General features: G+C 33.9%; 1 protein-coding gene across 5 annotated transcripts in view; it reads left to right on the top strand.

The window, feature by feature from the left end:
• Grid2 (glutamate ionotropic receptor delta type subunit 2) overlaps window positions 1–25,690 on the top strand; it is a 1,480,136-nt gene that overhangs the window by 439,237 nt on the left and 1,015,209 nt on the right. The gene's annotated exons all lie outside the window — the stretch shown is intronic.

The following is a 25,690-nucleotide window of genomic DNA, read 5'->3' as shown; positions in this document are numbered from 1 at the left end:
ATATCCTAGAAAAAGACAATAAAGGTCACAACTCCATGAGGCTCAACAGAGGGAAGCCACTAGACAAGGTAAGAAACTAAAGGGAAAGGGGGGAAAAGAAATAAGAGCCAACAACAGTAAAACATCATGATAAGGATGAGTCAATATCTCTCAATTATAACTATCAATGTTAATGGCCTCAGTTCACCAATCAAAAGAAACAAACTGACAGAATGGATTAAGAAGCAAAATCCAGCAATATGCTGTATACAAGAAACACACCTAACTCAAAAAGAAATTCATAGACTGAAAGTAAAAGGATGGAAAACGGCTCTCCACGAGGCAGGAACCCAGAAAAAAGCAGGGGTAGCAAACTTATTTGCATACAAAGTAGATTTCAAACCAAAACTAATTAAGAGAGACAAAGATGGTCACTACATCCTTGTGAAGGGAACAATCCAAGAGGAAGAGATGACAATCCTAAATATATATATGCACCAAATATGAATACCGCCATCTATACAAAACAAATATGAATGGACATGAAAAACCAAATAAGCACTAATACAGCTGTAGTGGGGGACCTCAATACCCCATTATCACAAATAGACATCATCTAGACAAAAAATTAACAATGAAATTCTAGAACTGAACCAAGCTATTGAACAAATGGACTTGATAGATATTTACAGAGTGTTCCTCCCCACAAATCAGAATACACATTCTTTTGAGCTGCACTTGGGTCATTCTACAAAATAGACCACATGTTAGCTCACAGGACATGTCTAAGTCAATGTAAAAGAACTGAAATTACCCCCTGTATATTATCAGACCACAGTGCAATAAAATTTGAGATCAATAACATGAGAAACTGCAAAACTCCCACCAACACATGGAAATTGAATAACACCCTTCTGAACAACCAATGGGTCACAGAGGAAATTAAAGAAGAAATTAGACAGTTTCTACAAGTAAATGATGATGCCAGTACAACATTTAGGAATCTATGGGACACAATGAAAGCAGTTCTACATGGGAAATTCATAGCAGTGAATGTCCATATTAGGAAAACAGAGAGAACTCAGATAAATAATCTAATGCAGAACCTCAAACTCCTAGAAAAGGAAGAGAATAACAAACCCAAAGCCCACACAAGAGAGGAAATTATAAAGATCAGAACAGAAATCAATGCAATGGAGACTAAGAGAACGATAGAAAAAATTAAAGAATCAAAGAGTTGGTTTTTTGAAAGAATAAATAAAATCGATAAACCTTTAGCCAACCTTATCAAAAACAGGAAAGGAAAGACTCAAATACATGCAATTAAGAATGAAACAGGGGAAGTCACAACAGAACCAGCAGAAATCCAGAGGATCATCAATACCTACTTTGAGAACCTGTACTCTAATAAAATGGAAAACACAGAAGAAATGGACAGATTCCTAGATACATATGAATTGCCAAAATTAAATGAAGAAGATATAGAAATTCTAAACACCCCAATTACAATGAGTGAAATTGAAAATGTATAAAAAATTTACCAACAAAGAAAAGCCCAGGTCCTGGTGGCTTCACTGCTGAATTCTACAAGACATTGAAAGAGGAACTAATGCCATTACTCTTTAAACTCATCAAAGAAATTGAAAGGGAAGCAAGGCTTCCAAATTCATTCCTGGAAGCAAGTGTTACTTTGATTCCAAAACCAGGGAAGGACCCAACCCAAAAAGAGAACTATAGACCACTTTTCCCTAATGAACATAGATGCAAAAATCCTCAACATGATACTGGCAAACAGAATACAGAGGGCCATCAAGAAGATCATACACTCTAACCAAGTCGGATTTATCCCAGGGATGCAAGGATGTTTCTACATATGTAAATCAATAAATGTAATACACTATATTAACAGAGTCAAGGACAAAAACCATATGATCATCTCAATAGATGCAGAAAAAGCATTCAACAAAATCCAACACCCATTCATGATAAAAACCCTACAGAAAATCGGAATAGAAGGTCTTTATCTCAACCTTATTAAGGCTATCTATGAAAAACCAACAGCCAACATCATACTAAATGGTCAAAAACTGAAAACTGTCATGCTAAAATCAGGAGCAAGACAAGGATGCCCACTATCACCACTCCTGTTCAATATAGTTGTGGAAAGATTAGCCACAGCAATTAGAAAAGAGAAAGAAATAAAAGGAATAAAGATAGGAAAGAAAGAAACTGTCATTATTTGCTGATGATATGATACTTTACATAGAAGACCCAAAAAACTCTACCAAAAGACTTCTAAACTTAATTGACAGATTCAGTAGAGTAGCTGGATATGAGGTCAACACTCAAAAGACAATAGCCTTCTTATACACAAATAGCAGACTCATTGAGAGAGAAATTAGGGAAACAATTCATTTTACAATACCATCCCAAAAAATGAAATATCTAGGAATCAATCTAACAAAGGAAGCAAAAGACCTCTACACTGAAAACTACAGCACCCTGAAAAAGGAGATCGAGGAGGATATAAGAAAATGGAAACACATCCCTTGTTCCTGGGTAGGAAGAATCAATATAGTGAAAATGGCCATACTTCCAAAACTGCTACATAGATTTAAGGCAATGCCGATTGAATTCCAACAATATACTTCACAGAGCTAGAGAAAGCAATCTAAAAATTCATTTGGAACCAGAAGAGACCTAGAATAGCAACAGTAATACTGGGATAGAATAGCAATAGCAACAGAGACATGGCTGGGTGTATCACAATCACCAACTTGAAGCTATACTACAAAGCTACTGTGATAAAAACAGCATGGTACTGCCAAAGCAACAGACCCGAGGATTAGTGGAATAGATTAGAAGATTCAAAAAGAACTTCAGACATACTCAGCCACCTCATCTTTGACAAAGGAGCCAACCACCCTCATTGGAGGAAAGATAGCCTATTTAATAAATGGTGTTGGAAAAACTGGATTTCAACCTGTCAGAGAATGTAAACATATCATATACTTAAAATGTACCAATAAAAGAATTTAAGAAAAAATAATAAAAAGTATTTTATTGTATATTTTTGTTTTAGAAACTCTGTTTATCAAAATTGACCTCAATATTTTTGCATAAATTTTTTTTCTCTAACCAGTATATAGATGTCCATAACTCAGCTTTAGAAAAGATGAAATCCTAAGGATATAGTGGTTTTCCATCTGTTCGATTTCCCTTGAAAAAGGCATATGTGAAGTTTGAGTTGCTTTTGCTTATCATTGCCTTGAGGTTACTGTGTTTTGTTTTTTTTTTTTTTGGTACCGGGGATCAAACTCTAGTCCTTGCACTTGTGAGGCAGGCAGCGGAACCACTGAGGTAAATCTCTGCCCCTTGAGGTAGCTTTTTATTTGTTGAGTGATCTGAATGAATAAAGACTTTCCAAACTGAATAGATGTAATAGCAGATATCTAAAATGCAACACATTTAGATCTGGATTACTTTTTATTTTCTGATTCCTCAGGATGTTTCTCAAGCAAGACTAACACCAGTTTTCTGTGTAGACTTTAATGGTACTATTTTGTATTTTCTCCCATTTCTGACCAATGTCTCAAACTGATGTTTCTATGTCTTCCTCTGACACATGTCTTCTTCTAACCAATGTTGCTATTTTTCTTACATTGTAATCCAGGGGTTTACATAGCTATGGAAATGGAAAAGTAATAGCTTGAAAATACTGTCATTGGACTTTGAGAGAATACAAAACAGCCAAAGCATTTTTTATTCTCTCTCCTTTTTCTAGCTAGGCAGAGTACAGAAAAAAAAATCATATTTTATTCCTGCTATTGTAACAATCTAAAATACATGATGAGTTGTAATGATCTATATAAAAATATTTTATTCATATATTTGGCACATAGGTATAAATTGTGTGTGTGTTTGTGAGAGAGAGAGTATGAAAAATTGGAAGAGGAAATTTAATAGGGTAGAACTTTATGTATGGTGTGATTTTGCTTAGGGTAGTTATAGAATGCACTTTTATTTTTTAGCAAGAATATGATTTGAGTAAAGGTGTTAGCCATGGGGTTATTTAGGGGGAGAAGATATCAAGAGAGGTAATGACTAATGCAAAGCCCCTAAAGTAGGCACACACTTGCCGTTTTTATGGCCTGAAAAAGGGGCCAGTGGTATTGAAACACATGAAAAGAAAAGGAATCAATAGTTGAGAACAAATCACGAAGGACTGAAGGTGATGCCAATTTTTTTTTTTTATCCAAAGATTAGACATTTGGGGTAAAAAAGAGCAGATAAAAATCTCACTTGAATTTTCAAATGATCACTGGTTGCAGGATGGAAAAATAAATGCAAAAAAATATTAGCAGTAGAAAATCCAACATGGTAAGGTGGCTGCATTAGAAACCAGGTTTCTTCGATCTTGTTCCCCCAGTGTTCTCAGCCCATGGCGAGAAGGGTGAGGGGTAGATATGTATGTTCTAGCCATTATGCCCCTAATAAAAGGGCTTCTGAGTTTACACAGGGATACTTTAACAATACACCATTGGCCAAAATTGATTTCAATGGCCTTGCTTAGTTGTATGGTAGATATGAAATATATTTACTAACTTGGTTAAAAAAATATTTGTATACTGACTACTTAGCTAAGGATCCCAAAACAGCACAAAGGAGGAAATTAAACTGAGATGTTGTCTATGAAGTAACTGAAAACTAAACTCAAGATCTTGGCATTTGGTCTTTTGAGAGAGCATGTGGACAGCATATATTTTTTCATTTTTAGAATTTGTACAATTTGCAATTTATATGTGAATATAAGATTTTTCATCCATAAGAAGCCTTGTTGTCTTTGCCCATCATTACATTTTCATTCTAGCAGGAGGTCTAACATATAGCTGACTGTGCATATTTGTTAATAAATAAACATCTGCATGAGGAATTTCTATGATATTGTATAGTAGAAATCAAGCCATGGAGATTGGATCTAAAAGTCTTTTTTTTTTTTTTTCTTAAATTCTTTTATTGGTACATTTTAGGTATACAATACGTTTGCACTTATCATTGGGTGCTTATACCTGTACATGATATATCTTGGTTCTTATTTTTTCCCCATTACCTGTGCACCTTTCACCCCTTCACCCTTCCCTATTTACGTACTTCATTTCCATTTTTTTTTCTTTTCTCATAATTTTTCCTTTCCATTCTTTCCTTTCCCCATCTCCTCCCACCACCCCTACCCCTTTGGACCTTTTCCTATTTCAAAGTATCAATTATTAGTTATTAATCCTTTTAGTCCTTATTTACACTCTCAGTTTCTCACACTAGAGAAACTATTCAGTATTTACACATGTGTGTGTTATTTATTTCACTTAAGAGTATGGCCTCAATATGCATCCATTTAGCTATAAATGACTCTAGTTTCTCATTCTTTATGGCTGCGTAGTACTCCATTTTATAAAAAACAACACATCATCTTTATCCAGTTTCCAGTTGATGGGCACTTGGGCTGTTTCCAAGGATCTAAAAGTCTTAATGCTACAGACCAGGACACCAGAAATTTTCTGGTATCATTAAAATAAGTATATCAAATGTATGAAAACAATTTTCCCATAGCACAAGTAGCTCATATGTGCATAATTACATCATAAGAACTCATTACCTCTTTTTAACACTTTTCCCAACTAAGGTGCTCAAAAAGCTACAAACTGAACAGCAAAACATAATGTTATTTTATAAGCCTAAATAACAATTTGTGTACTATAATAAAGTATATAAAATATGTTCTGAAAATACTGAACATAATTTAAAATTTTGATCAATGTTATGGTGTTTGGTTATATAGGACACTTAGGGAAAAATAATGAGTGTAGGTTATCCATATATCTTCCTTTCTTAGAAATTGGATAATCTGGATTAAGAATATAGAACACAGGTGACTAATTTCAGAGGTAGGGAGAAAAAACTTAAAAGCAAATTACTTGGCATATTTGAACATTGTTTTTTTGAGCAATTATTTTGTATTAAATCTCTATCTCCAACCTCACCCTCACATGCACTGTTTACACACATCACAGATAAGGATAAACACAATGCTTTTAGAAGTTGTTGCTGATCTCTAATGTGGACTCGTGCCACAATTTAATGAAGCACAGAGCCTGTCTGGTGTCTGAGACAAAGTCATTTTTTTTAATTCTGTCGGCCATGCAGATAGTTGATAGCTTCTCACAGCCGGACTGACACTTCTAGGTAGAGATTTATCCTAGCATACAAGAAACAGTGACCTGTGATACAGCCAAATGACTGCTAAAATAGTATAAGAAAAGATTTCAACTCCCTGTAGCACTACTAATGCACCTAAAATTTTTAAAGATCATTCTAGTAGTTATGAAAGGATCCAGAAAGAGCATGAGGACAGCGCCTTCACTCTCCACATCTTAGCGTGGGTGCAGAGAGGTGTCCCCTGATTGCTGCCATCACTTGTAGTGGAAGGTCAAGGGATGCACAAGATTACATTATTCTGAATTTGATCTTAGTCCTCTCTATTTGAGCCTTGCCTCTCTGCTGAGATTTAAATTTAGTTGGATTAAAGAGAGAGCTTTTATTTGGATATGCACTTCTACAGATACTGACCTAGAAAGAGACTGACTTATTACACATAAGTTCTCTGATTTGCATATGATTCCTACTGAAAGCTTCAGCAACATTTGCCTGGTGAGCTCTGGGAGCTAGGTCACAGAGCCTACTGTCAATACAGGCAATCTTCTGATTTGTACTACTACATTTTCCTGGAATAGCTATTGCAAGTAAAAATAACATTAGTCAGATTGAATTTTCTTTGAGAAAAAGTCACAAAAGAAGACTCATTTGAAAATCTGATATTCAGCTTTTTATCTAAGAAGTCAAATTCATTGAGGATAAGGATTCCATCTATAAATGATGGAAAGGAGATCACATGGAGCATAAGATTTTCTAAAAGCTATAGATATAATTTAAAACTGCGATGCATTGCTGATGATAGAAAACTATATATGACGTGATTTTTAGAATAATCATTGCTTGCTAGAGACATGATTTCACGTCATGTAATTCTTCTGAATAGTTGTTGATCTTAGGGAAATAATTTAATGTTTCTAATCATTAGTAGATATTTATCAGTCTAGTTAATAATATCCTTTTCACAGAGTGATTTTAAGTGTTAAATAGTCTCAGGCCTGTAATTACTAGATAGGACCCCAGGTGATTTACTAGGTGTCTTGGTTACATTTTCTCATTCCTGAGACAAAATACCTGACACTTAAAGTTAAAGGAGGAAAAGTTTATTTTGGATCACAGTCTGAAGAGGTTTTAGTTCATAGTCGTCTGGCTCCGGTACATGGCAGAGGGGCATTACAGAGGAGAAACAGTTCATGGCAGGCAGAAGAAAGCAAAAGCAAACAAGGAGCAAGCAACAAGGGACAAGTGACAAACCTCTTTCTGTCCCTTATATCTTGTCCTTAGGGTGGGTAGAACTCACACTCTTAATCCTAGCACCACATTCTTGATCCCAGGATCACCCACCCTAGACACCACCACCTTTGAAAAGCCCCAACTATGACAGCCTGAGGATTTGTGGGCCATCTAGATACAAGCCATAACATTAGGATTCTTGAAATCTGATGGCGGGATATGGTACTCATTCTCTCATTCTCTCTCAATCTTGGTAATAATGTAGTTTCCCTTGGAGTTAGGCAAGGCTGTAAGACTAATGTATGGCAAAGGGATGTGAGAAGGGACATAAGCATGGTCTGACCCTATCAATTTTAAGTACTTTCTTCCTTCTGTCCTTTTATCCTTCTGGTGGGCTGAAGGTGGCTGTTATCAGAAAGAGCTAGCTTCACACATCAGCCAATGCCATTGCCTAAGGAAGAGAAAACCACCAAATAGCATCTGGTTCCCTGATGATCGTATGAAACACAGCTGCTCTCCTAACCTCCCTTGGACTGTGGAATAGAAAAACTGAACTCATTAAATCCCCTGCACTTTAGGTTCTTAATAGAGCAAATGGCATGTAACCAGACAGTGGTAACATTGGCCACGTACTAAAGCCACCAACAGTTCAGTTTGGTAATCTATAAATTGAGTAGTAATAGCTCTGTAATTTACTAATTGGCAGTTTTTAGCAGAAAATAGTTAGTAAATAAAACCATTGACAAGAACACCTGTAGCATAATTAGCACACATGTTAGATATGTTTATATTTATTTATCTAAGTATCATTACTCCTATTTATTTTTTAAAATCATGAAGTCAGATATTTTTACCCTTAATAAGGCTTAATGAGCATTACTGAAAAGAACATTGTTGTTGAAAGAGCAGCTTTATGAATGGCATGAAATGAAGTGTATTTTTTAAGTTCCAAAACATTTTCTTGGAAGTTATGAAGACAGATATTTAGCATTCCTCTACCCTCCTTCCCTCCTCCCTTCTTTCTTCTTCTTCTTTTGGAAAAATTGATGCACAGAGTTATGGTTTTCTGCTGTTCGTGTGTACATGTAGCAAGTGTATGTTTGTCGATGTAAATTTTCTTGGAATTGGTCAAGTTTATGATCATTCTGCTGTTTTTCAGACAGATATATTCTGGTTTCCAAAGTTGCTGTCCATTCTATTAATCCTGGCAGTTACATCTGTCATCTTTATACCACATGACTGTTCTTAACTGTGCTTCTGAATACCTCACTTTTTTTTTTGCATGAAACAAACTTCCATGGCTTACTATTGTCCACACAATATTGATGAAATTTCTTAATATAACACTAGAAAATACTTTTCAGATTTCTAGCAATTTAGTTGTAGCAGTGAGATTTTTTTCTGGTCTGATTCTTGTCAATGATTATAGACACAATGGCTATTTTTCTGTATCCATAAGAACTTCCAATCTCTACTTTACTAGTATGTCATGTCTGATATTGAGTGTGTTCCTTAGGTCAGTACTTCTTACAGGTAGTCTATGAATACTGCAATGTGTTGGCAAGAACCGTATGAAACATGGTGGATTATTTTCTGTTGTTACAAATATCCAAGGTACATTTGTTCTTAGTCTCTGAGCAGTATTGGCAAATCATATATTTTTGTTTAACTCAGTTTTCCCAAATGTATCACCATAAAACATTTTCTTTCTTAAACACCTATTAATTCTTAGAAAAATGGTTTTACAGATTCCATTTTGAGAAAACTTTATCCAGAAGACCGCAATCACTAGGGTGACCAGAAGTACTGTGAGCCTCCCTGCAACAGAAACAGCTGCTCTCCATTTCATCTGCTGCACCACTCCTGGCTTTCTTGTGCCTATCACACTTGCACTTGTAATTCTTGTGGACCTTGATTCCCTGTGTGGTAGCTGAGCTCAGTTATGTTTTCTTCTATCACTCTGCATTGCCCACTAATCAGGGTCTAGAGTGGTGATCAGCAATTATATCTTGCATTTAACCAATTTCTGATGTAATGTAAAAATTCTTTTAAGAAATAAAATATATTAAGATTTAACTAAATAAACATTATTTTTCAAATGGCCTAAGCATTGATTATAAATTTTCTTGTATTTTATGGTTACCTCCATTTAGATAGATCAGTTTCAAAGAGTAGAATCCATTGAACTAGTTTAAACAGAAAAGTGTTGTTTTTTTGTTAAGGTTATTAAATGGTGTGGTAGGGTTGAAAAAACAGAGTTGAGATTGAGCTGTCCAGAATAAGTCATGAAGCCAGTGCTATTAATGAGGTAAATGTCTTTTCTTAATTAATTAAGAAGCCCCTGGCTTGATCGCCATCCCCATAAAGCTAAGACCAGCACACACCCATAATTTGTAAGGTCCTGTACCTAAAAAACCCCACAAGAGTCAGAATTCCTTTAGTATGACTAGTTTGTGAATGTACCAGACTTAATTCATTCAGGCACCTTAGCCTGCTCCCACCTTCAGAAATGATGACGGCATATGGGAAATTTGGCCGATGTTGTTGAAGCAAAGTAAATACATAAATGTGCCCATTACTACATTGGAAAATTCAAACAAACACTCAGCGGCTGCCTCATTTTCCCATTCCCATGCTTCTTGTTCTCTGACTGGCAGAATATAGATGTCACTAGAAATCCTAGCATTGGAAATATAGGTAATGTGTCCTTTCCTCTTCCTCCTTGGACAGTAGAGAAAGACAAACAGAATGAAGATGAAGTGGTTGTTGGAGCCAGCCCAAAGTCTATGACAGTGACTACAAATCTCTCCACGATAATGTCCTCCTTTGTTCACGTATCTTGTCACCTTTTGTATTTAATTTTCTGTCTCCTACTTTTTCTCTCCCTGCATTTGTTACTGGTTTTGTTAACAATGAAAGTTCCATTCCTATTAAAGCAATTTTTAATTTTAATTGATACACAGAATATAAAATCTGTACATATTAATGGTATTAGCATGTAATGCTCAATATATTTACACATTGAATAAAGTTTATATCCACTTAGACATGTTTAGTTTATCTTCTCAAATATGTATCATTTCTTTGTGATAAGAACTTACAAAAATTTTTTTCAAGCTTTCTGAAATGTACTGTACGTGGTTGTTATCTTTAGTCATATCATGCAATAGTATCCCAGAGCTTCCTTCTCCTATCTACCTGTAATTTAGTATTCACTGATCAACCTTTCTCCATCTCCAACCCTAACTATTCCTTGCTTCTAGTAATGACCATTTTACTCGATTTACATAACATCAACTTTTTCAGATTCTGCATGAGCTAAAATACACAGTGCTTGTCTTTCTGTGCCTAACTTATTTGCCCTCACAGAATGAACTGTAGATCCATCCTTGTTGTTGCAAATGGCAAGACCCTATTATTTTTATGACTGAATAGTATTCCATTGTGTACGTGCACCATATTTCATTTGTACATTGATTAGTTGATAGACAGTTGTTGCCATTTCTTATTGTGAATAGTGCTGTACTAATTTAGATTCTCACTAGCACTAAAGAAATTTCATACAAGAAAAGAGTGACATGTTATCTAATAGAAATACAGTGGGTGAACTAATATTTCATGAAAACATAGTATATTGAATGTCAATTTCAATATTGGATTGAGTCATACACCACAAGTTAATTTATATATTCAAAAACTCTGAGTTGTAGATATTAATCCTGATTTACCTACAACAATACCAAAGCATTTTGAAAAATTATTTAGAAAATTTCATGAATCTTGTACATTTGGGACTGAGTTTTCTTAATGCTGTTTAATCAAGGAATACTTAGTATTTGAAGCAAACTGAACTCAATTTTCACACATTCTGCCTAGAAAGTAAGAGTGGAGAGTTTAAATTATAGCACAGTGTGCACAGTCCATATCACTGTTTTCTGTCCTGGGGCCTGCTTTGTAGTGCAGAGCATTGTTTCACTGATGCATACACATCAATTCTACCTCATTGGAAGGTGATGTTACGTTACCTGAACCTCAGCATCCACTGTAGCTTTGGATTGCTTCAGTCTCAGAGGCTTCCTATTGTTGGTTAATTTACATACTCTGTCAAGTCCTACTAGAAAAATTGCCCACTCATTAGTTCAGCACAAAGGAAATTTATATGATTTGTGAGTGGAACACTGCTTTACTTTTATTCACTTGTGTTGCCCTTACTGGTTAAATATCCATTTTATATAATAAAAATCTAATTAAATGAAATGTCTCCCAAAATAATCTGTCATATTATGTGCTTGTATCTTCTGAATTATACTAAACACCAATCAAATGCATATTGAGCTGTGAATATTTAACCGCAATTTAATTCCTTTTGAAATGCCATCCTAGGGTCAGTTGGAAGAAAAACACAGAAGAAATGTCTTTTGAAACATCAAATCCAGTTTAGTAGATTAGGTTATAGCTCCCTAGGATACCAAGATATGAAAATAATGTAAAAGGCTGGTTATATCTTATTACATTATTATATTTCACTTATGGACTCTGTACTCAGGGCAACTCTTATCAGAAATATAATCACACCAAAGTAACAAAAAAAGGTAGCTCTTCAAGCTGGCAAAAACTTTTGGTGAAATGTACTGTGTGAAATTATAGTAAAATAGACAGTATAATTCAGAGATTTTTGTAATTTTGAGAGTAGCTGGCATATCCATCTATATCTACTTCTCAAGTATAGCTAAACAGATCATCTTATTCACACATGTAGTTCCACAGGAATTCATTCAGTAAAATATGCCTCGCTAAATGCCATAAACTTTTAAGAGGTGAAGTATAAAAAGTTTGAAGAAAAGCATGATTGTGACCTTTTTGAATATGTAGCAAGAAGTGAGAGATATTACCTTTGTCACTTTTATCATCTCTGGGATAAAGTACCTGACATGTGCATCTTAAAGGAGGGGAGGCTTAATTTGGCTTGTGGTTTCAAGGCAAAAACAGCATAGCAGAAAATTATGGTAGAGCAAAGCTGCTGACCTCATAGTGGCCAGAAAGCAGAGCACAGGGGAAAAGTGGCAGCAAGAGTCACACCCTCCATAGCCACCCTTCAGCAACTCTTCTCTAGTTGGGCCCACCACCTAACAGCACACTCAGATGTGGACATTAGTGGATTGATCTACTGTTGAGTATGGGGTCCCTAAAATCCAATCATGTCTCCAGGATTTTTTAATCCATTCATGTTGACACAACTAACTATACAGGCATATATTTTAAAATAACAAATTAGCTAATTTTAATTATGTTAGTACTATAAGGAGGCAATAGGAAGGCTTTTAGAATACATAAGGGGCCTTACCTCAGCACTCTCAAGGCAGGAGTTTACAGGACATTTATGAGGCTCCCCTTTGAGTTCAGACTGAGGAATGAACAGGAGCTGCTAGGAAATGGAGTGGGGTAAAGAATGGGTGCACAGTGTTGAGCTCAATGTCTGAGGTTCCCAAGACTCTGCAGCTGTGGGTGTAGCACGTGCAGAGCCTTGTAAGATACATTGAGGACTTGAAAAAAACTCACAAGTCTACCTCTGCTTAGTCTTTTATTTTCCATTTATTAGTTGTAGGGAATTGTGGCACCATTCATAGGGAAAGCTACTGGGAAATCATTTACTTATAATGATCAACAAGAATAAAAGTGTCCCGTACATTAAATTTAAATGACAAAATAATTAATTTCTTAGGGGATTCTGAATTATTCTGGAGTTTTTAAAAAAAAACCTATTTTTTTTTGCCTTGTCAGAGTTTTATTGCAAATTAGAAAGTAACTCAGTTTTCTTATCTGTCCACTTTTTAGAGGTGAACAATTTTTATACAACGTTCCTTATAGTTACTTTAGGGATGGGCTTTGAAGTAGACTCATGTTTTCTGTCTAGCTACTCTGGAATTTCTTTCAAAATCTCTCCAAGACCAGTGTTGTCCTTCCATAATTTCACATTTTAGTGAATGCTAAGTTATCCTTACAATCAGAATTCCTTATACTTCTGGCTTTAAATTATCTGATATGCCTAGGAATTCCTACAGCAGAGGTTCTTAAATTTCATTTAAGAAGTTGAATTTCATACCTTGGGTAGAGTTTAGGAATCTGTGTTTTAACAAATACCTTTGGCCAGTTATTTTGCAGGAAATCAATAGATTTGCATTTTGACACCTAGTTAGTAGAAGCAAAACAATTGGCAAAAGATAGATAATAAATAAGTAAATAAATAAAGTCCTCATGACTCAGAAGCAACGGCAGTTTACCTAAGTGTCTTGAGCCACCAGTCAGTTATCGCTAACTGGCAGTTAATTCTAAGTCTAACTCTCCTGGAAAATATCTGCTCCTCCAGTGGACTTCGTAATTCAGGAAACTAAAAGGCAGAGCACCTCTTAACTTTAAAAACATCTTTTATTTCCTGTTCCCCTTCAAAGGGTCTGAGGTCTTTTTTGCCTACAATGAGTCTATATACTGCTGGGCATCTGAAATTCAGCCGACACGCAGCTCATAGAAAAATGCCTCGACAACTTGGCAGGGTTCTGACTTTCTTTCCTGCCACTTGCATCTTTTTTAATATGAAAATCTGGGACCAGGAGAGAGGTTCAGTTTAATTGTCAGATTAATCACTGGCCTCAACACATGGCCTCCTCTGTCAGAGATGTCACTGTCCGCAGCACTCATTCTTGTGTCCAGGCCTAGAAAATGATTAATGTTCACAACAAAAATGGAATTCATTTATTTAAAGCTACTAGTGTCATTGCACATGAAGGATATTTGTTAATGCATGCACTGTGTTTAAGAAGTGAGTAACTGCAGGTAAATTCTCATACTGATAATAATTTAAGAGAGTTAATCTCTGACCTACTGAAAAAATGCCATAAAATATGGTAAAATTAACAGATATATTTTGATAATCTCAATTAAAGCTTTTACTTCTTTCCTTTAGTTTAGGGGAAAATAACTGGTGTGTGCGTGTGTGTGTGCGTGTATCTATCTGTGCCTGTGTCTCTGTGTGTGTGTACTTAAGCTTTTATTCCCATACACATAGTATTTAAAATGTCCGTTGGTATATGTGATGTAAGTAGATTACACAAATAAATAACTGAGAAATATTAGTTGCTCTTATTCTTATAAAATATTGCTATGGCTGATACAGGAAAAACAATCACTGTACCATGTGTGTTAGATCAAATCATGGGCCACATAGAGATATTCTAGTGGTAAGTGACACTTACTTAGTAGTTTATCTACAGTAATTACATTGCTTTTACAAAAGAATTGAAGAATTAGAAAGGGATCTACTCCCGCACCCATACAGACACCCACACATACAACCAGATGAGTGTTAACATGCACTGGGAATGTGTTTTATATGAACTTTGAATTTTAAGATGTGTATTAAAATTGTTAAATTCAGCCATAATTTTATGCTTATTTTTTGACTTTTATAATTAGATGACTCTTAAAAACTGCCTAGGAGTAAAAAAAATGTGCTGGCTTGAAATGTTAACACCTCATCTCAAAATGTGGTCTTATTTCTCTGGAAAAACTTTACTTCTATAAAAAGACAAAGCAAAGAAGGAGGCACTTCTACCTCTTCCTCTGAGAGAAAAAAGTAAACTTTAAGAAATTAAAATGAATAATGAGGCTGAACTCACTAGGGCATATGCACAAAGATAGAAGACCAATATGTCCCCACTAAGAACTAAAGCAATCTTTTTGGGGGCTCTGAGGAATTGAATTATGGAAGTCAGTGAGGAAAAAAATAAAATGAAGATTTTAGAAATCAAATACTGTGAGAAAAAATATGTCAGAACTTTCCTCTCATAAATTAAGCAAACAACTGCAATGAGTAACAGTTTGGCTCAACCAGTACCTGTTTAAAAAATGGAGTAGATTGCTGAGAGTGGAAGTGAGCTCAACAAAAGTGTTAGAGACTAGATAGGTTTCTATCACAGTTGCTGGAGCAGGGATTCCTGCTTTTTATGTGAGATTACAGGAAATTGTTTTGGAATCTTTCACAGTTTTAAGGTTTTGTGATCCTTAGAATTTATCATTAGATTTCTCAGTACTATGTTGAATTCATTTATTTCAGCTAGCTGATAGATTTTTTAGAAATATTCAATATTTACTTGTTCACCTTTTGCTCTCATTTCCTTAGTTCAGATAGTCACCGAGTTTTGCTTTGTATGCATAGAAAGCCTAATAGCAGCTATTTTACCTTGAAGTTTTTCTCATCTAATATGAATCTACTTAAAAATGGGCAGCTTGTCAGTGTCTCCCCATATGTTGCAAAAGGAAACAGTAAATCCTTGGCACAGGACTCGGGGACATGATCTAGCTGTTTTTCCTCATTATGTTTTGTTTTCTTATCTCACTTCTCAATGCCTTGCTTCTTGAGCACCATGGACTGAATGGTGTCCCCCAAATTCAAATCTTAAACCTGACTATTACTATGTTTAGAAACAGGATCTTTAAAGAAGAAATGAAAATTGAATGAGGTCATAGATGTGGAGTCTAACCCCAAAGGACTGATGTCTTTATAAAAAGAGAAATAAACCAGGATTCCTTGCACAGAGGAAAAAACCATGTAAGGCCACAGTGAAAGTTGACCATCTATAAGCCAAGGACACAGGGTTCAGGAGAAACCCACCTTGCTAGCACATCGATCTTGGACTTAACGGCATCCGCAACTATGGGAAAGTAAATTTCTATTATTTGTGCCACTTGTCTGCAGTGATTTGTTATGGCAGCCATAACAAGATAATACAGGGGACCTGAGCTGTACCCTTCCCCTCATTCTGACGTCTAGGATATATTTTAATTGTCCCAACTGCAAAGTGCCACTGGAATCTAAGGAGAAGAGGCTGGAGATGCAGTGATGTATCCTACAGTGCACGGGACAAGCCCATGTGCTGATTCCACCCACAGAGCCATGCTTACTTCATCCCCGGTATTCTCGCTCTTGTGACATGCTCATCCCAGTGATGCACTGGGCATTCAGCCCATGCTTCCATCTCAGTGAAAACTTCTCATCCCCACCGTGGCCTTCCAAATTCTTATGTTGCTTTGTGATATTTTGCACTATGTGTTTGGATGAATTATTAAGTCTTTTATATCTTTTAAAGAAATATATATGATTTAGTCTCATATTTTCCTTTCTTGATCACAATTACTATTTTGCACTAGTCTTAAAAATAGAATACCTAGTTTCCTCTCGGGTGCATTCTGATAGAGCAGGTTCCTTAAGTAGGTCCAGGGAGTCTGCAAATGCATATTTATAATAAGGAATTACAGTGATTTTTGACAAACTAACAAGTTTAAGGAACAAGAATTTCATTCAGTTCCAGTATACTAAGGGGCATGTATGCCTGAGATATATAATAGATTACATATGTAAGCAAATGTGCCTTCTGAAAAATTTGGCAATCATAATTTCATACAATTATGGAAAGTTAGAGCCATATCATTTCAGTTGACAAATATATAATTTGCAGAATGAAGAGGTTTTTACTTAATTATAGTTCCAAAATATTTAGGGACCATCTCCCATCTGGTATTTATTTTGGTTTTTGTGTGAAGGCATCAACAAAATAACAGAGAAATTTCATGCTGCTTTATGTCTTAAAGATAATCTAATTTAACCTCTTATTTTATAAGAAAGCTTAATTCTTAGACAGATTCAGTAAATTGACAAGTTATCCAGTTTCTTCATTGTGATAACCATAGTAGAAACATAATACTGGGCTAATATAGATTCCTCAAAAATCATTTCTGTTCATTTACTGAAAAATTTCACCCTATCATACATGTAAAATTTAAATGATTATCACAAATTTAAATACTCACTTACTCTAAGTACACACTGGCTGGAAGTGCTTGACAAAAACCATAATAAGATTTATAATGAATTTAACAGGAACATATTAATTTTTATTTTAATCCCTAAATAAATAAATTGTGGTAGGAGATTATGCTTCTGTGTGTGTGTGCACACATTAATCAGTGTCCTTTAAGAAATAAAGTCAATGTTGGGGATTAGCTTACATCTGGATGCCCCTAAGAAATTATTCAAGCCAAGTTTATGGCAGAAATATAATGCCTTCATTATCTTTCATTTTCATAAGATCTTTATTTTTTAACAAGTGTTTGGAATGAAAATTGTTGTATCATGCATGTCCTCATTACCCTCTTTATCTATTATAAAACAATAAGATTTTTAAAAATATATTATAACTGCTACATAAAAATTGTATTATTAATCGGGTAAAAACATACTCCAATATGTGAATGCATTGTGCAGTATTTAAATCAGGTTAAATAGATCTCCACAAATATTTATCACTTCAGAGTAAAATTTTCAGAATTCTCATTTTAGCTTTTGAAGTGTACAGAAGATCACTGTTGCCTGTTCTCATCCTACTGAGCAGCAAGCCACATATCGGGGCTTCATAGTCTTGTCTAGCTCTAACTTGGCACCATCACTGACCTTTCTGTGTCATTCTCTGTCCCAACTCTCCACGGCTCTTCTATGAGAATTCTGTTTTTTCTTTTCTGCGAGATCAACATTTTTAGATTCCACACATGGGTGAGATGGTGCAGTACCCATCCCTCTGTGTCAGGCTTATTTCATTTAACAAAATAATATCAGTTTTATCTATGTTGTCACAAATGACAGAATTTCATTCATTTTATGCCTGAATAGTACTCCCTTGTGTATGGATAGCACATTTTCTTTATTCATTCACCAGTTGATGGGCAGTTAGGTTGGTTGTTTCTTAGCCAGTGCAAATAGTGCTGCAAGGAGAACAGAAGTGCATGTGTCTCTCTCACATACTGATTTCATTTCTCTTGGACATATATCCAGGAGTGGGATTACTGGATGTATGGTAGGTTGAGGAACCTCCATGCTGTTTCTATAATCCGTATACTAATTTACATTCCTACCTACAGTGTGCAAAGCTTCTCTTTTGTCCATATCCTTGCCTGCAGATTTCTCTTTAGTCCTTTTGATAATATCCATTCTTGCTGGAGTGATGATATATCATTGAAATTTTGACTTGCACTTCTCTAACGATTAGTGACGTTGAGCAATTTTTCATAAAATTCATGGCCACTTGTATGATTTCTTTTTAGAAATGTCTATTTAAATCTACTGTCCATTTATTAATTATCATTTTATTATTAATAAGCATTTATTAACTTATGAGGGGTCTTTGCCTTTGTATTACTGAATTTTTGTAGTTCCCTATATATTTTGGATAACAATGCCATGTCAGGTGTAGAGCTTGCAAATATTTCTTTCCATTCTGTAGATTCTGTCTTCATTTTGTTGATTGTTCCTTTTATTTGCAGAAGCTTTTTAGTTTGCTGTAATCTTATTTGTCTGTTTGTTTTTGTTTACTATAATTTTGGAGTCTTGTTCAAAAACTTCTTGCCCATTCCAATACCCTAGCATTTCCTCTATGTTCCCTTCTAAGTAGTCTCATAGATTGAAGTCTTATATTGAAGTTTATAATCTAATTTAGTTGAGTTTTGTGACTAGTGTGAGAGCAGCATATTAAACTACAAAAACTTAAATGCAAAAGTCTATTCTCTTAAGGAATTATTTTTTTAAATATTAAAATTAGAATTCAAAAATGCAGTGAAACATCAGAAAGAAAGCTTCTTGTATTGTGCTCTGGCCTTTTTACTTATGGGTTCTAGTCACAAGATCAAGGGGACCTTGATCTCCAAATTTGATATCCTCATTTTGACTAGAAAATGAAAAATGAGATAACAAGAGGGCTTGTGCTAAATATCTTCCATCTCTGGATGAGCTTTCCTACAGAATCAGAGGTAACATCTACTTATATTCCTGGGTCCACTCCCAGGGTGACAGGAAGCTGGAAGATGTCTCTTTATTGGTACAGCCATTGTTTTCTGAGATTAAATTAAGGGTTTAATACTAAAAGAAAGAAAATACACATTGGTTAATAAGTTGTAGTCTTTGTCCATCTCTGTGTTGTTATTTTTACTTACCCTTAGCTGGTCTTACCTTTGGTTAAGAGAACATATACATTAAATATAATTTGAAATAATTAAGTTAATTTACTCATAGGTTATATACTGTATGCTTACATATAGCATGTAATATCTGAAAATGCCATTTGACTCAAGAAAAGTAATGGAGAGAAATTAAAAAGTACTCGTTTTACTATTGAAAATAGCTCATCAGGATACGGAAAGTAAAATGGCAGCTCTCTATGCAAGTCACAGCATATAATGCAGAAATTCTTTTCCTTTGCATATAAAAATCTGTAACACAATTTATAAATGGATTATTAACAGAGGTAGCATTGGTAAAAATTACCAATGTACAATTTGGCCTAGTCAGATTGTATTTTCTTGTGTTTATATTGCTCATTATATTTTTTGTATTTTGTTTTGAGTAACTTTATTTGAACGATTCACATAATAATCCACTTCAATAATTAAATCAATATCTTTAAATACTATTTTTGATTATTTATTTGTTTATTTATTTAGTTAGTTAGTTAGTTTTGCATATGGGGGATTGAACTCAGAACCTTGTGCTTGCCAGGCAGGCATGGTGCCACTAAGCTAAATCCCCAGCCCACTTAAATACTATTTTTAAATGGAGCATTGTAAATTTATCTCGCATGGTAAAAGCCCCAAAGAAATCTTCAGTATCCTTTTCAAATCATTTTGTTTTCTCACAGTTATGTTATCCTATGTTTAGAAATTACTTTTAAAAAGTATCCATTTTTCCTACCTGACTTTTGGTTCTATGAAGAATACAATTTCAAATCTTTTAAATTATGAAAGCAGAAAGCATGGGGGATGAAAGCAGCAGGGTTTGAATGAGGCAGAGACCCTGAGATGCTGAAGAGCCTTCTCGCAGGATTCAGTCCTTGAGATTTCAGTCTTTTGTGGGGACAGCGTTAATATAGCTTCTCTGTCGGTGACACTGGCAGGATTCATGTCCATCCCATGGTTCGTTCATCCCTCTGTGCAAGGCGGTGAATATTCTATCTGCATTTTTCCTCCTACAGTTAAGCTGTCTGTACATGATAATAGAAAACTAAAGGGATTAAAATCTTCTTTTTATGCCTTGTGGCCCTACATTATGGTGCATCCACGCATTGGTATATTTTATTAAATACTACTCTTTTTTGTGAGGCACTGATAAATGACTAGTATACTTTCTTGTGAGGATTTTAGTCTTGTTTTGTTCTACTTTTATAAAAACAAGAGATAAAAAAACTTTTAGGATGATTATTTAACAAATCCAGTAACTTTCATTAATACTTACATGGATAAAACCCACTTGAAGATATTAAACTTACCTATTTGCCATTAATACTAATATAAGTTTATACTCCTATTACCCACACTATTTCAATTTAATTATTTTAGATTTTAAAGAGATTGAAATGTTCAAAGTGAATGAAGTACACAGTAAAAATTTCAGTCCAGAATTACTTGTAAAATAATTGAGTTGTTTCTAAATTTGAGTGTGGTATCATTTTTGTTTGTTTGTTTGTTTGTTTGAGACAAGGCCTCGTTTTGCAGTTCAGGCTGGCCATGAATTCACTATGTAGCCCCGGTGGGCCTCACACACCTAGAGAGCCTCCTGGTTCAGCCTCCTGAGTGCTAAGATCACATGCATGTACCACAACACACAATTGTTTTCTGCACTATTATTTTTTGCAGTATGTAAACCAATAATTCATGGATCTTATGGTATGTACACTTGGAAATTTCTTATTTTTCAAACATTACTTTTATCAGTAGCATAAATGAGGCTTTAAGGGGTTAAATATATTTGAAATTAGTCTGAATGCTTTTTACAAATTTTTACAAATAATTTCATATAAGTTATAAGGGGATATATATAATTAATTGAGCTATACATTTAAGATATGTACATTTCTTAGGATGAATATCTCAGTAACATTTAGAAATAAAGACTAAAATTAATTTCTTGTGTTGTATGATTTCTCTCTATTATAAAATATATAATAAAGATTACCTACCTTTCCTTGTAAGGATAAACATTTGTCTGTTTTTAAATTTGATATATGGATTTTAATGGAGACTTTATAATTGTTTGCTGAGTGAGATAATGAAAAGTCCATTGAAACAGGAAAATTTGATTTTCCATTACCTCCAGGTCACAGATTCATATATGTCTATGCGTTGTACTTCAACACACCTGTGGTCTTCACAGTGCTTACATTAATACTCTTATTTATATAACGTTAATATTTTTTCCTTACAGTAAACTTTCTTTAGAAGCTAGAGCTTATTGACATTTAAGAACTTGCCTAATTTTTCTTACACTCTTATTTTTGGTAAAGTACTTTACTCCTTATTTTCACAGTGTCTTCATACACATTTTTGTCATGCAGTCATGCTACTTTTAAACCTGAAAGGCCTTTGCTTTGAAATAACCATTATGGAAAGTAAAGATTGTAAGAGACATTCAACTATCCAAGTGCTCATTTGTTTTCCTAATTTTTATTAGTATACTTTCATGATGCATCAACCATATTTGTTTGGGAAGCTCATATATATGTAAAAATATGTATGAGCTCCCCAAACGATATATATATATATATATATATATATATATATATTTATTTATTTATATATATATCTATAAAATATATTGCACCTTGATCATTTTATTCCCTTCCACTCCCTTTTTCTTCACTCTCCTTTGCCCCTTTCCATCTCAGAAAAGTCTACCTCCTTGTTTCCTCCCATCTCAACTTTATTTTGATATTTAAATTATTCATATTTTGAGTTTTCCATATAAGAGAAATCATATATTTATTTTATCCTTTTTCATGTACTTTATATATAGAATTGCCATATGAGAATAAAAATAGGCTCCACAAATTTTCTTATAAAATTCCATACATGTAAAAAAAAATTCCATACATGTTACTATTAGTAAACACTTTAATATTTTTATTCAAAGTTTATTGTTCAGTCAAGATTTAAAGAACTTTAGTTAGTGGTGCACAACTGTGATCCTAGCTACTTCGAAATCTGAGGCAGGAGAATCACAATTGGAGTCCATCCTGGGCAGCTTAGTGATTGCTGTCTCAAAAACAAAACAAAACAAAAGCTGTGGATTTAGATCAGTGTGAAGTCTCTTATTTAATTACCCTATTACATAGTACAGAAAAGGAAAAAGAAAGATGGAAGGGAAAGGAAAGGAGTAAAAGGAAGGGAAAGAAAAGAGAAGAAAAGAACTTCATTAGGTTTTTAAGCCTTTGTGAGCAGGTATCATGATCTTGAAGAAGCCCTGGACCTATTTCTAGTGATGGAACCACATGGTTCCAAACTAGATCATGAGTGTTCAAGCTACTCAGTGAGTTGGGAAATGGTAACTTGAAAAATTTATTTAGTGGCCTTTTGGGTCCAAGATGTGATTTTTCAAGGATGAGGAAGTGATTTATTGGAGATTCAGATGTTCATCTTCCAACAGAATGGATTCATGTTAAAGAGGTTATAGAGCATGTGCACTTAAAGAAGAGTGTAGAGGTACCTCATAGTATCAGTAGGGTAGAAAGCAATATGTTCTCTAAGATGGTTCTAAAACTCAATGAAGTTCTTTCCGAAATATTTTAAAAATGTAAATTATAAACAAGTTCTTTATTACAAAATTATATTTGTACACTATTGGTGAAATTTTGTACTGACTTTTTTGTATATAAATGGTGCTGGGGATAGAATCAAGGGCTTCCTGTATGCTAAGCAAGTAGTCTGCAACTGAGCTATATTGATTAAGGCTAGCCCTTATTGATTAAATTCTAAATGTAATTCCTACTGTAAACTAACATGATATCCTTATTTAATATATAAGTAACCTAATATGCATTATGTATATAAAAACTGTATAACTAGTGAATTCTGATCATTTAACTGAACTTTTGAATAGTTCTAATAAAAGCTAGTATGAAAACACAAGCAGAATAAGTATATTTTAGTAAAAGGAACATATTTTAGATTTTCCAATGTTTCTTTTATAAAATTAAGGTTGGTTTACAAAATATTATTTTCACCTCCAAAACTGGCAGGTTTATATAATTTAGTCTTACAGTTTTGTAAGCATAGGTTTGTGAAAGTACAGATTCCAAAATGCTAACTAACAAATAAAAGCAAAGTTGATTTCCTTACTTTATTTTAAAACATTAAAAAAAAAAACTATATGCTGTCTCAAGTCAAAGTCAACTAAAGTCTAAATTTTTGAGTTGAATCAATTACAAGATTAAGACTATTGAATACATTGTTTTCATTTAGGTGTTTTACTGTCATTTTAAATATTTGTTCACTTAAGTCTATGTCATTAGGTAAGAAAGAAAGAAAGAAAGAAAGAAAGAAAGAAAGAAAGAAAGAAAGAAAGAAAGAAAGAAAAATCCAACACTACAGCTCACATTTGCTTGCTCTTATTTTAAGTTTTGGTAATAGAGAAAAAGCCCATTGTTGTAGGCCATTAAATCAATATGTTTCTTTTCAAATGTTTTTTGATATAATAAACAACTACCCGAAGTTTACCTTTTGGGAATGACTTTATGTGACTTGATTTTGTTGTGTGATTATACTGAATTTGTACATTGATTTTGTATATAAACAAATTTAATTCTGTGAATATGGATAATAGCGTTTATCAAGAAGTTGCTAATTTTATAATCTTTATCTCTATATCACATGTAAATACATAATATGTAATGTAGGTAAATATAAAGATATAAAAATTTTAAAAGCATATTTCTACAGGTGATATGAAATCCCAACTAAGTTAAACAATTTAAAATGAACATTAACTATTTTTTCTGATTTTAAAATTGAATATGTGTGGTATTTCACTAGTCACACAAATGAAATTATTGAGTGTACTCTTGAATTATTAAATATTCCAATAGCTAAATATACACTATTAAAAATTATAAAAATTTCATATCAGCACTTTCATTTTTGAATTGGTAAATAGTTCAAATTTATCATTATAAAATATACAATTATTATCTTACTGTGTGTTTATAAGTTTGTAGTGCTTTAAAAATAAAAGTTAGAGGGCTGGGGATTTAGCTCAGTGGTTTCGTTGCCTGCTGCGCAAGTGCATGGACCCGCGTTCGATCCCCGGTACCAAAAAGAAAAGAAATAAAAAATTTTAAAAAAATAAGAGTTAGATATTTTGCCAGTTTGAAGTCATGTCCAAACTTCTTCAATTTAGAATTGGTCCAAATCCTGTGGAAAACAGGAAACCAGATACCAAATATGATCCATGTGAGTACTTTTCCCTGGAGAAGTATTTCTTCTCTCTTCTAGGGTGGCAGTGAAGATCTTGATCTGGTGGTATGATCGGGTCATTTTTTTTGAAGGCTAGTTTAAAAGTCATTTCCTTTGCTGTGCGTGAATTACGTGTTATTAAGTATTGCAGTAGTACCATTAAACATTGTATCATCAATCTTCTTAGGATGTAGAAAGGTCAGTGTCCAAAAGGCCATTTTTTAATTCGCACTTTAATTTCAAGCCAAAGGCGGTTTTCATTGTATTCCTTTTTTTTTTCTTTTCCCACCACTGACATAATCCAACAAAAACTGAAAGCTTTCCTGCCAAAATCCAAACATTATAAAGATTGTTTCTGAAATATAGATGGAGGTTGTCTTTAAACTATAGACAAACAGATGGAGCTATTACCAAAAATGGAATTGCAGCATTAATTACCATCAATTCTCTATAAGACGGAGCCACAATACTACTAAAATATCTTGGCATTCCTTCAATCTGTAACTAGCAGAAGGAAACTGCATAGCAGCTTGCTAACAACTTTTAATCACTCTAACATGTAATTTAGGGAGAAATATATTGAATTTTGTATTTTCTTACCAGAATTGCAATTTCATTTATTTATATTTTGGTGAGATTCATTTTGGAAAAATTGAGGAGAAAAAAAGGGGGAAGTTCATTTATTTTTAGATCTAAAACAGTATGCTAACCAAAAATAACATTTCATATTTTGAGTCCTACCTTTAAAAATAGACTATATTTAAAGGCAACCCTGGAGGAATTGATCTTGATTCTTCCTACATTTCTTTGATCAGTTAAAGAAACTATGTCAAAAAAGAGATATTCCTGGTGTTTTGTTATTTTCAGTATGTATGTGTCTGAGCTTTTCAACTTTTTTTCATGTTTGATATAATCCTCTCACTGATTTTTTTCTGAAAAATGCTGTCAA

Source organism: Heterocephalus glaber, unplaced genomic scaffold (assembly GCF_053883595.1).
Source record: "Heterocephalus glaber isolate CG9 unplaced genomic scaffold, H.glaber_assembly_v1.0 deba00001454, whole genome shotgun sequence".
Taxonomy (NCBI): Eukaryota; Metazoa; Chordata; class Mammalia; order Rodentia; family Bathyergidae; genus Heterocephalus; species Heterocephalus glaber.
This window is presented reverse-complemented; position numbering and strand designations above follow the sequence as displayed.